We start from the raw sequence: 12,616 nt of genomic DNA, 5'->3' as shown, positions 1-12,616 counted from the left end.
TGATGTTGTTGGGTGGAACATTCTGTATATGTCTATCAAACCCATTTGTTCGCAGGTGTGATTCAGTTCTGTTATTTCTTTGCTCATTATCTGTCTGGTTGATCTGTCCCTTGGTGTCAATGGCGTATTAAGGTCTCCTGTTACTATTGTGTTACTGATAATTTGAGTTTTCATTTCTGTTAATAGTTGTTTTGTATAACTGGGTGCTCTGGAGTTTGGTGCGTATGTATTTAAGACAGTTATCTCTTCCTCTTGGAGTTTTCCCCTTACGAGTATATAGTGACCTTCTTTGTCCTTTATGGTCATTGTTGGTTTAAAGTTCACGTTGTCTGCAAACAGAATGGCTACTCCTGCCTTTTTTTTGGATTCCTGCTGCATGAAGTATTGTTTTCCATTCTTTGACTTTCAGTCTGTGAGTATCCTTCTGGGTTAGATGGGTGTCCTGTAAACAGCATATGGTTGGATTTTGTTTCTTGATCCATTCTGCTAGTCTGTTTCTTTTGATTGGTGCATTGAGACCATTTACATTAATGGTTATTACTGTTAAATGCTGGTTTATTGTAGGAATGTTATCTCTCTGCTGTTTCATCTTTATCTTTCTGTTCTGGTTAATTATTTGCTTTGCTTAGTGGTTTTTTCCTTTGTGTATCTAAACTGTCATTCAATATTTTTTGCGGGGTTGGTTTGGCGTTCATGAAGTTCTTCAGCTGTTCTTTGTCATGGAAGTATCGTATTTCACCATCTATTTTGAATGGTGGTTTTGCAGGATATATCAGTCTAGGTTGGAAATCATTTTGCTTTAGGATCTGGAATACTTCACTCCATGCTCTTCTTGACTTTATTGTTTGTGCTGAGAAGTCTGCTGTGATTCTGATAGGTTTTCCTTTATAAGTGATCTGTCTTTTCTCTCAGACAGCTTTTAATAATCTATTCTTGTGTTGGATTTCTGGGATGGTGATTATTATATGTCTGGGTTTAGTTTTATTTTGGTTATGACTATTTGGAGTTCTGTATGCTTCACTGATCCTGATGTCGGTTTCTGATCTCATGCTTGGGAAATTTTCAGCTATTACTTCTCTAAATATCCTCTTGATATCCTTTATGTTGTCTCCTTCTTTTTCATTAATCCCTATCATTCTTATGTTATTCTTCTTTGCATCGTCTTGCAGTTGTTGAATTGTTGTTTCCTGATTCCTTGTTATTTTCAAAAGATCTTTCCTTTCCTGTTCACTAGCTGCAATCCTGTCTTCAAGGTCTGAAATTCTATCTTCACTTTCATTAAGGCAGTTTTTACAACTTTTAGTGGAGTTTTTTATTTCCTGTATATCTCTGTGCATCTGCATTATGTATTCTCTTTGTTTCTTATATTGCTCGTCTAGGGGTTCTATCTTTTTGTTTAGTTCCTCCATTTTTTTATCTGTGTTTTCTTTAGATATATTCAGAATCTCTTTCACTTCTTTTATCATTTCTTCTTCTATCTGGGAGATTATTTCGAGTTTGAATTTCTTTAAAGCTTCCTGGAGTTGCTTGTTAATTTCAGTAGCTATTGTGTCCGATATTTGAGGTGAATGGCATATATTTTCTTCTATATACATTGCTCCTAGGGTTTCTTGAGATGGGCTGGAGGTTCAAGGTTGTAATTTGGTCTTTGTTTTGTCATTTTCCTATATTTCTGTGTTTCAAGTGTTATTTGAAAGCTTCCTCAGGATCTGTTGGAAATCCCCTTCTATGTTTGCAGCTACTGAGACTCTGGCACCATGCTACCCCAAGGCACCGGGCCTGCAGAACCAATGGCCCTCCTCTGCCTGCTCAGAACTCTGAAATTCCAGACAAGCTGGGCCTCAGGGACACTGTGCGCCCACCTGCCCCTTGGAAGCTCCACAGCTCTCCAATCGCAGCCGGGATGTGGAGGCAGATGTAGACGCCTCAAACCCACCTCTCCACTTCAGTGCACCTGAAAACCTGGAGGGACCCAAACAGTCTGGGCTCTGGATAGAGTGTCCTGAGCACTCACCACAGGCTGCAGGGCCTCCGGAACCCGCGATGCTCCACCGCCCGTGGAGACATCCACAGTCCTCCAGACACACAGGGAGGCCGATGCAGGCCCCCCAGATCCGCCCAACCCCTCCTCTGCACACCAATGGCTAGGTGCAGGAGGCCCAAATAGGCTGGGCTCCGGGGATTGTGTGGGCCCGCCCACCTGTTGGAAGCTCAGCAGTTCTCCAAGTGCAGCCAGGATGGGGAGGCAGATGTAGAGGTCTCAAACCCACATCTCCACTTCACTGCACCTGGAAGCCTGGAGGGTCCAGAACAGTCTGGGATTTGGGCAGAGTGAGCTGAGCACTCACCACAGGCCGCAGTGCCTCAGGAACCTGCGATCCCTCCCTGCTTGCTGAGATATCCACAGTCCTCCAGACACATGGGGAGGCCAATGCAGGTGCCCCAGATCTGCCCAGCCCCTTTTCTGCACACCGATGGCTAGGCACCTATACTGAAGTCTTAATAATTCCTAGTAAAATAACTTAGGACAAGATAAAATAAAAAGCATGAGAAAAAAACTAAAGACATTATCAAAACATAGCAATACAAAAATTGTGGCAATCAAAACTATAAATGTTACTTAGACTTGAACTGAAATACAAATAATGAATCAAAATACTAAAAAAGTAGTTTCTGTTATGAAGACAAATGTGTTTACCCTTACAAATCAATCATATAGAAAATTTCTTAGTATTATCCCCACATTGAAATACACTGGGAAATTTGCTTAGCAATTAGGATGTATACAAATAATATTTTGTCAAGTCCACACCACAGAACTGAATATGTTCTGTGGTGAACAATCAATCAGTTATTTTTAATGATGTCAAGAAATGTTTAAGTAAATACAATTTGTTGTTTATTTCCTGTCCTATTTGCACCAATAGCAGTGACATTTTTGCCGGAATCATGACCTAAGGGAGGTATAATGAAGAGACATTGTAACACACTGGAACATTTTGTTCCAGAAGTAGGGTCTGCTTCCTAAACAGGAAGAGCTGGAGAAAATATTCTGCTTCTTTCATTTTAAGAGAGTTTCTAGTGATTCTGTTCAGTCCCAAGACAGTTCAAGTGCAGAAGGTAAGAAAAGGAAAATACCTGACACCCAAAGTTGGGAAAGGAAAGGTTTATTTCTTATAGTTTTTGGAGGTTTCAGTCCACACTCAGTTGGTTCCGAGGGCAGGGTGGCATGGCAGGGCCACAATTTATGGCAGCTGCAAAACAGCAAGGCAGAAACCAGCAAGAGAGAGCAAGACATGCCTTCTTCCTGCCATTACATTGTGTGCTGGCTCCACCCCTATGTGGGTGTAGCACTGACATCATCAATCCAAGCTCTATATAATAAACCAATCACAAATGCATAATGCAAACACATGAGGCCTGGGGGCCAGCAACATAAACCATGACACTGAGGTTACTCACACAGGGCCTCAGGTAGTGAATTGTGGTTTGTAACTTATGCTCAGGGACTTCACATGTAAATTTGATGGATATATATTCGTATATGACAGCTTTAATGTAAATCCCTAAGATGGATGGGTGACTCCAGTCCCTCTCAAAAAGTGTTGCAGGACTATTACTATATGATCAAAACTCACACTTCATAGATGGTTATTATAAGCATTTCTTTATCAACAGCAGAGATTTTGTTCATTATTAAACTGTACATACAAGTGGGTGCTCATGGATGGAATTATTGGTTTTAAAGATATGTGAATGATCCACAAATATTGCAAAGATTCTCTCAATCTTGCTCAGACGTCTGGATATTTTATGATGGTACTTCAGTTGTGACTGTGAAACAATGGCCTGATTTAATAGATTTTGGTTGTCAAATAGTAACTGTAAAGTTGCCTTACTCATACCCTTGAAGCATTATTGCTTGTGTTTTGATTGCATCATCTGGTGATAGCACCTAAAGGAAGAGATTAAGGACTTCCTAAAGATTATGAGAGAGTCTGTGTATAATCTGAAATTATTCTCACTGAAGTCTGCAGATGAGGTTGCAGTCTTTATGTGCTTCTGCACACTGGAAATTACTTTCATTCTATAGAGTCAAAATATGGTGAGTAGAAAATTTGACTTATGGCAATTAACAAAGAAATATGAAAACAATTTTCTTAGGCCTCTGGACATTCCATGGATGGGCTTTTTCAACAGGCATATGTACAGATGGGGTTTGTCTTGGTTACTTTTCTCTCATGGCTAAGACAAAGCATCCAACACTCAAAATGAAGGAAAGAAAGGTTTATTTAGCTCACTGTTTGTGGAGGTTTCAGTCCATAATCAGCTGGCTCCCAGGCAGGGTGGCATGGCACTGGGGCAACTCTTCAAGGCAGCAGCCAGAGCAAAAGAAAAAAAAAAAACCACCAAACTTCTTCTCCAGGCTTATATTGTACACAAGCCACCACCCCTCCAGGGTAGGCGTAGCACTCACAAAATCTTCTTTCCTTCCTTTGCATAGTAAGAGGATATTTACAAAGTAAGAACCCCAGCTCCCTGATCAGTCTCTCAGTTAAACTTCTAAACTGCTCAAGATGACACAATGCATCAACCATAACAGGGTTGGTGGTCCCTTTCCTGCCAACCACAGTTATGGTTGGCACCTCTGTAACAAGACACACTAATGGGAGAAAAGCATAATAAGTTAATAATGTATATATGTACATGGGAAACTGTTGTGTGCTAACAGATGGGGCTTTTTAGAGGTGGCCAAATCTAGGGTGTGTTATAACTAGATTATTCCCTGATTTGTCTAACATAGTTCTGGGCATGGATGATGGGAAGGCCCATCCTAGGTCTCTAGGTGAGGGTAGGACCAACTAATAGACTTGTAGTCTGAGTAGAATAAAAGGAAAGGAAGGTTCATTGATTGGCTGCTTTCTGCCTGTCCTGTCACAGACTGTTTCCTCTCTGACTTCTGCCGTACTGCCCTACCTTGGAGCCAGCCAACTACAGACTGGCACCTCTACAAAGTGTAACCTAAAATAAACATTTCCTCCTTTAACTTGTGAGTTTCAGGTGTTTTGTCCCAGCAATGAGAAAATATCCAAGACAGCACCATACAGAGTATGAAATTTAAAGAAAGAATCCAGTACTTAAAGCTTAGATACCTTCCCTATTTGCAGTAGAACAAGAGGGGGGAATTTCAGAGGAGTCCTGCATGATTTTCAGGGAAGAAAAGGAACCCAAAGTACAGAAAAAAGACTGTGAGCGTGCGGCATGAGACAAGGATGTAGTTGGGTGTTTGATTTTTCAGTCTCTTCCTTTGTGATATGAGTTTAATTTTCCATGGTTAATGATCTATCTGTAAGAAATTTTGAAAGCAGTTGTTCTTTCTGAATCTGATCTTTAGGTAAATAAGGTAACTTCATGAGAAAGGAGTTTCCTTGTACTTTGGAAAAGAAAGAGAATCAAAGAGGATCGAGATACAGGGTATTGAAGGAAAGTCAGAGACATCAAGATCTGAGAATTGTTCTCCAGTCCAGAACATCAAGGTGTTCCACTTTGGGGTCTCACTTTCTCTACACCAACATATGAAAAAATACTGATGTACATCCTTGGGACAAAAGACACACAGTGCTCACTTGAATAGATCCTGGAGACTCTAGAGTTCCTGACTCAGTAGCTATGTTGCTCCCACAGGCTGACAGTTTGTGTTGCTACTCGGAAGGGGGCTGAATATTCTCTGGATAATGACTTAGTACTCTTATCTTCAGGCCCCTGAGCACCTGACCTCTTCATAATTCCTTTATGGGCCTTTGATTGGAATATTTTAACTATATTTGGTGATGGTAAGTGGAAAGAAACCTTCTTGGCTCCCAGTGCTCTGCTTTGCTTAGAGTACTCTTACAGATTGCCTCTTGGTATTCAGAAACAGTTTTGAAATTTAAAAGGGCTTTTCTTGCCTCTTACCCTGAAATACTGTGCCCACTATTTAGCCTGAATAGTATAGAAGACAAGAATATACCATCCTAAATATTTAGCATAAGGATTACTTTGAGCTAATTATTTTGAGAAACAGCAGACACAGGAGATGTTCTGAAAACAGTTGAAATAAGCCCATCCAAAGGAAAATTACATTTATGTAGGAAAGATTCATGTGTATGTCTCCTTCCCTGTGTCAGGAAGAGGCTGGGTAGATCATTAGAGAGCCACCAGTGGAGAATGTTATGACTTAAATCTGAACAGCAAAGCTTACACTTGCTTACTGTGCTTCCTCGTCACTATCCTGTATGTAGCTTTCCTCACACCCCATTCTCTGTGACCTTTGGCTAAAGATGATATTTAAAACTGAGGTCTAAGTCACTTCTTCAAGAGTGAGGCCATTTACCCTGATATCATCAACCATAAATGTAGGAGATACATATTTTAATAAATGCTTGGGTTTTTTTTTCTTGTTAATCTGGTTTTGATTATAGGGGTGAGAATTTAGAAAGACAGAAGAAATGTTTATCTCTTTTCTAAAAGACATATAAAGATATAATGAGTAAGTGTGCATTTGTGTATTACAAACCCTATCCAAAACTTCTAAAGTCAGATAGGTTTGAAAACGTAGAATTTAGAATTTTTAGAACTGTTTCTTAAGACAATAATATAATAGTGGGTAACACCCTTCACAAGCATTAGGTAATGTTCTCATAATCAAACCATTAATATTTCTGACATGTAACATATAAATATTCACCCTAAGATGGTTAAATAAAGACAACAAATGTTCTCACTTCAGTTCAGATCAGGTTTAGAAAACAAATGAGCTAGGAAATTTATTTAGATTTTCTGATCTTTTGCATATGACACAGAACACAAGGAATTATGATTTTGTATAATCACAACAATGAACATTGAATTCATCATACTGTTTCTTTTTGTCATTTCTTTAGCCATAAAAGAGACTGTTCTCCCATCACACCCAAGAGAGTTGGGAAGTAGTCAAACACAGACTCAACAAAACTATCAGATGGAAGTGACTCCCTTTATTATGCTGGAGGATAGACTATGCATACCAATAAGTCTCCTGTATTTCTTTGTAGCAAGATTGGAACATTCACTGTTATTGTAGAAAAAGAATCACTTCATTCTTCCTTTCTTTGAAACACTAGAAAGACGGAATGCAAATAATTCCTTCTCCAGTGGAAGATTGAAGAATAAGTGAACTAGGTATTTAGTTGTTAATGATTCAAGTTCTAAATTGATAGCTTACTAAACTCTATTAGGTAAAGAGTGGGAGCAGAACCTGGAAAAAGCAAAAGATGGAGACAGTGCAACCCTAGGACTCGAGGGAGTGACAGAATTGGTGGGCTCTGGAGCAGAGGACACCTGCGCAGTCTCCTAGACAAACCCCTAAAGAAACACAAAACTGACTCTGAGAGAGAGCACCATGAAACCAGTGTAGAACTGTGACAGGCAGCGCCTTCCAAAAATGATACTATGTTCCAGCATGTTGAGAAACCAAATGGGAGGAATACTTCCACAACTCCAATAAAGCAGGTAATGGGCATCTCAGGATGAATCGAGTTTTATGCGTAACTGAGAAACATAACTTCTTGAAATCTTTCTTATCTTATTAGATGGAGGAGAAAGGTAAAACTTCAGGAGTGAGTGAGGATTTTCTTACCAAATTGCTCATCATATCAGCATGATAGAAGTTCAGAATCAAAATAAAATAAACTGATAGAAAAATAAGATATGCAAAATCTTTGTACACTTGAGTTTGTAATCAAAAATCAGTAACACTGAAATTTAACTACAATTTTTAGTCTTTCAGCTATATAGTTTGTTTAGCTAGAACAGCAATTAATAACTCTTTAATAAAAAAGCAGGAAGCTGGCTGTGATGGCACATGCCTGTAATCTCAGTTACTCAGAGACTGAAACAGAAAACTGTAAGTTTGAAGTGAGCCTGGGCAACTTAGCAAGACCCAGACTCAAAATATAAATAAATAAGAAAAAAAAAAAAGATTGAAAGTATAGATCAGTATTTCCTGAATTCAATCCCTAACACTACAAAAAATTAGTGTTGTAGTCAGGGACTATGCAGAGAACAATTAGAATCAGGACATGGAGTTTATAATACCGTTTTATGATGGTCACCCAGAGTTAACATAAGAAACTGCAGGAAATCTATCCACAACACCAAAGACATAGAATATTTAGTCAAGAGCCTAAATCCCACAGCAATGTCCCACATGAGTCCAGATGAAAACCCAGAGCTCGTGACAATGCATCCCACGAGTCCAACTGGAGGTCCAGAGACCACAAAAAGGACTCACGCCAGTGTTTTATAGATCCGTGCTGGGAAGGCCCAAAGGTCAGTGGTGGAAGTCAGAAAGTCCATGTCAGCGGGGTGAAGGATCTGTGCTGATGGGATGAGGGTTCTACACTGGAGCTGAGAAGTCACACTCAAAACAAAGACCAGGGCTGTCCTGAAAAGCACCACAGCCATCCTCAGCAGCACGGAGACTCTGAGCTCCTCAAAGGACAAGCACAGCACAGTTGAGTACATGCTGGGAAGCCAGCATGATGAGTTCATCCTGGAGACCAAGCGGCACACGTCTTCCTCTCTGGAGTCAGGAAGCAATGCTCGATGTGAGGACCAGAGCTTCTCCAAGAGAATCTAATGGCTCAAACAGGAACACGTAGGAGCACCCACAATGCCTCAATGCAATAGTTTCTCCTTTTCACATCTCTATTTATGCTGGCAACTTTCCTCAGGTGGGACATCTGCACTCAGCAGCATGCTGATGTAATCCAGCTGGCATTAAGTTGACCACCAGTTGTTAATCCATAACAATTAGAATGTTTTTTTGACTTAATTTTGAGAAACAAATCAAAGATTCATAAATGGTAGTATACTGGCACCCCACATACATGCAAACAACCACACACTAACACATATAAACAGAATAACTCCAGAATTATGTACAAAGGATTGGAAGGCTATTGAAGCACAAGCTTTTTCATTACTTATTATTTCAGATAATGCAGTTATTTTATCACATAGAAGAAGTGGGCGTACAAATGAAAACAAATAAGGAAAAGTAGCCCAAAAACTGTAAGTGCGAGAAGAGCCTGGAAGGTTATATATTTCCATTTTAAAGATGAGAGACTGAGATTTATGTAGTGTAAATTAGCCGTAGTCATTTTAAAACACTGCACCTAATTGTTTATCATTTGTTTCATGGAATAAGTGAAGCATCTTTCCTGTGAATTTGAGTAACTTGAAATCATTTGGTTCCACAGAATAGAAGAGAAGTGATTATTTACATGATTGTGAAGACCACATCTTAAATGTCTGCACAGTTGTTACCAGTTCTCATCTAGAGGAACTGGATGCCATGCAGAATGCTGTTGTTGCAACACTGTCAGAGAAGGCCATGCATGGGAAGTCTAGGTGATAGAACCAGCTGAGCTCCCAGCCCGCTACCAGCAATAATGATCAGAGGGAGGTGACCTGAATGGTCAGCCTAGCTGAGCCACTGGAGACTTCAGTTCCAGCTGACATTTGACTCGTCATACAAGATACCTCACCTATAGTCATAGAAGATACCCAACCTTTCTCAAATTCCTGGTCTATACAATCAGAGTAAACTGGAATAGTTGCTTTGAGTCACTGAGCTTTGTGGAGCTGAGAGACTTAGTAACAGGCCTTGGAATAAACTTACTTTCATTCTCACCCAAAGTATTACTGTGATCCAAAGTAAAAGATGGGACATTAGCACAAAACTGTCTGTGTGTGTGTGTGTGTGTGTGTGTGTGTGTGTGTGTGTATGTATAATATATATATAGTATGTATGATATATATATATATATATAATATATTAAGTTTTTAAAATCTTATTTTAAAGAGAATAAAGCCAAACAAAACGAACCAGAATAAATCCATTCAAAATAAAACAATGAAAATGATACAGATTTCAAAACAAGACGATAGGAAAACATCAATGGCTACCATAATATATTTGCAAAATAGCAGCCCATACCATCAGACATAATATAATCAAACAAAGCAAAATAGAACAAAACCTAACTAAATAAAACAATACAAACTATATAGGACTTCAAAACAAGATAATAGGAAATAACAATGGCTACGCCAATCCTCTTGTTATTTTTTAAATAGCTGTCCAGACCATCAAAAACAGGCATGTAAAATTAACCAAACAATACAAGAACTAAGGTGTTTCTTTCCTTTAGTTGTTATCTTCTCAAAAATTTCAGGTGTGTGAATTCTAATTTCAACTATTTGTCTCCTGAACTTGTGTTGTGTGGGCTGGAGGTCTGAGATTGTATTTTGCTCCTTCACCTTGACATTTTCCTGTGGTCTTCTGAATCAACCCATTGCTGCATCCCAAGTGCTTCCTGCATTGGCTGCCAGTCCCTCAGTGTAGTGAATTGGGAGAGGCACCTGGATTCCTCCGATCCAGGGAACCTGGAGTGGTGGAGAGGCATGGGGCAGTGGTTCACCAATGCTTCTTTGATAGCAGCATGGTCTTGGGTCATGGCTTCTTCCGATTGTCCATTTGTTCACAGGTTTGGTTCAAGTTCTAATATTTCTTTGCTGACTTTTGGTCTACTTGATTTGTCTCTCAGTAATAATGGGGTATTGAGATCTCCCATTACAATTGTGCTATTGCTTTTTTAATTTTCCATGTCTACAAATAACTGTCTTAGACAGTTGGTGCTTCTGTATTAGGTGCATATATATTTATGATTGGTATGGCCTTTGTGCTGTCTCCAGCTTCCTCACTGGCCCTGGTCAAGCTTGGGTAATTCTTCTTTGCTTCATTTTATAGCTGTTGGATTGACTTCTCATGGCCTTGCTATTTTTAAGAAGCTCTTTTTTTATGATCACTAGCTGAAATTCTGTCTTCAAGATCTGAATTCTATATTTTTTTCCAATCTGTGGCATATACTTTTAATGGAAGTTTTAATTTCCTAAATCTCTGTTTGGATCTGTTTCAAGGATTCCATTTCTCTCCTATGTTAGACATCTTTTGTTTTCATCTTTTTCTAAGCATATTTATTATTTTCTCTAATATCTTTGGTTTTAAGCATCATTTATTTTTGTACCTGTGAGATCACTTTCTCTATAGACTATTCCATTTATTTTTTCACTTCTGTTGTTATTTCAGAAAGTTTCAGTGTTTGACTTCCAACTTCATCCATCTCTTTAACTTCTAGGCCCATCCTGGGAAAGCTGGGGGTCTGGAACCACACCTCACCTCTGTGTCTTGCCATTCTACACTTTCTCTTTTTTCTTTTGTCTTTTATGTTGACGTTCACCAACCTCCCGTGATATACAGCTCTTCCATTGGCACTGAGACCTCTCTCAAGGAGGAAAGGAGATGTCTGTTCCTCTGATATAGTTGGTTCTTTACCTATCCTGAGAACCTACCGTCTTCTGGTGTTTACAGTCCTATGATAATGTTCATGTTATACCCCAGAGATGTGCTGGGTATGGAGCTGATCTTTGTATTGGACGTGGGGTCTGGGACTGGCCTTCTGTTTGTGGCGTTCTCCGGAGTCCAACTGCTGTCTCATTGCTGCTGCTTCAGATGCTCCCACATTATTGGCCTTGCTAATTACTTTGCCCTTCCAAAGGTGTGTGTGTATCTGTGCACCAGGCTCTTGTCCTGAGTCTTGGGGTTCCCATCAGTTTCACATTTTTCTGGCCAACCCTACCTGCATGGATAATGGAGGGGTTTAGAGTGTGAACTCACTGTCTTCTAGGTGGCCCCGTCATCAGGAATGAGAGTATAATAACTATACATATACATATATATATATTTGCAGACTGTCACCCAACTAGGAATAGCCAGATCCAAGCTTTTTTCCCATGAGTCTGAACATTTACAGACTGGGAGGAGGGAGAACAAGGCCACACCAATAAACAAGCCCAGTCTGGGAACCAGCGCTATGTGGGCTGCTGCCAGACTGGAAATAGCTAGGTCCAAGCCTCTTCCTGTGAGTCAGCACCATTTATGGAGTGGGGGAGACAGAAGAAAGCCAATCAACAAACGAAAAGTCTGGGAACTAGCACCATGAGTGGGCTATCACTGTATTGGGAACAGCCAGACCCTAGCCCCTTCTGGCTTGTGGACAGGCGAACAGAAAGTACCAACCCTCCCACCCCCACCCTGTAAGTGAGCACCTGATTCAGAGAAACAGGCTGTGATGATAGCTATGGAGGTGAAACGCAATTAGATGCCGGCGGTGCTTTGATGTTTCAGTCTAGCTCTAGGGTCAGTGGTCTGACCATGGATCAGAAGATAGCAGTACACAGTGTGGCATCTATGGATGATCTCCTTCTGAAGGTTGTAGCCATTGTTGATTCCCTGTGGTCTTGTTTTGAGGTCCTATATCATTTCCATTGTTTTGTTGGGTTGGATTTTATTCTCTTTTGTTTTTTTTTTAATGTTAAATTTGACAGCAGGAGCGCTATTTCAAATATAGCAAGATATATTATGGTAACAATTTTGGCTTTACTATTGATTAGTTTTCAAATACTTCATTGTATTCATTGTTTTGCTTTTATTGTTTCTATTCTATTCAGTCCTGTTTGATTTTTTACTATG

This window comes from Cavia porcellus, unplaced genomic scaffold (genome assembly GCF_034190915.1).
Source record: "Cavia porcellus strain 051 isolate PalLab524CR breed Dunkin Hartley unplaced genomic scaffold, mCavPor4.1 scaffold_10, whole genome shotgun sequence".
Taxonomy (NCBI): Eukaryota; Metazoa; Chordata; class Mammalia; order Rodentia; family Caviidae; genus Cavia; species Cavia porcellus.
Note: the sequence above shows the minus strand (reverse complement) of the source record.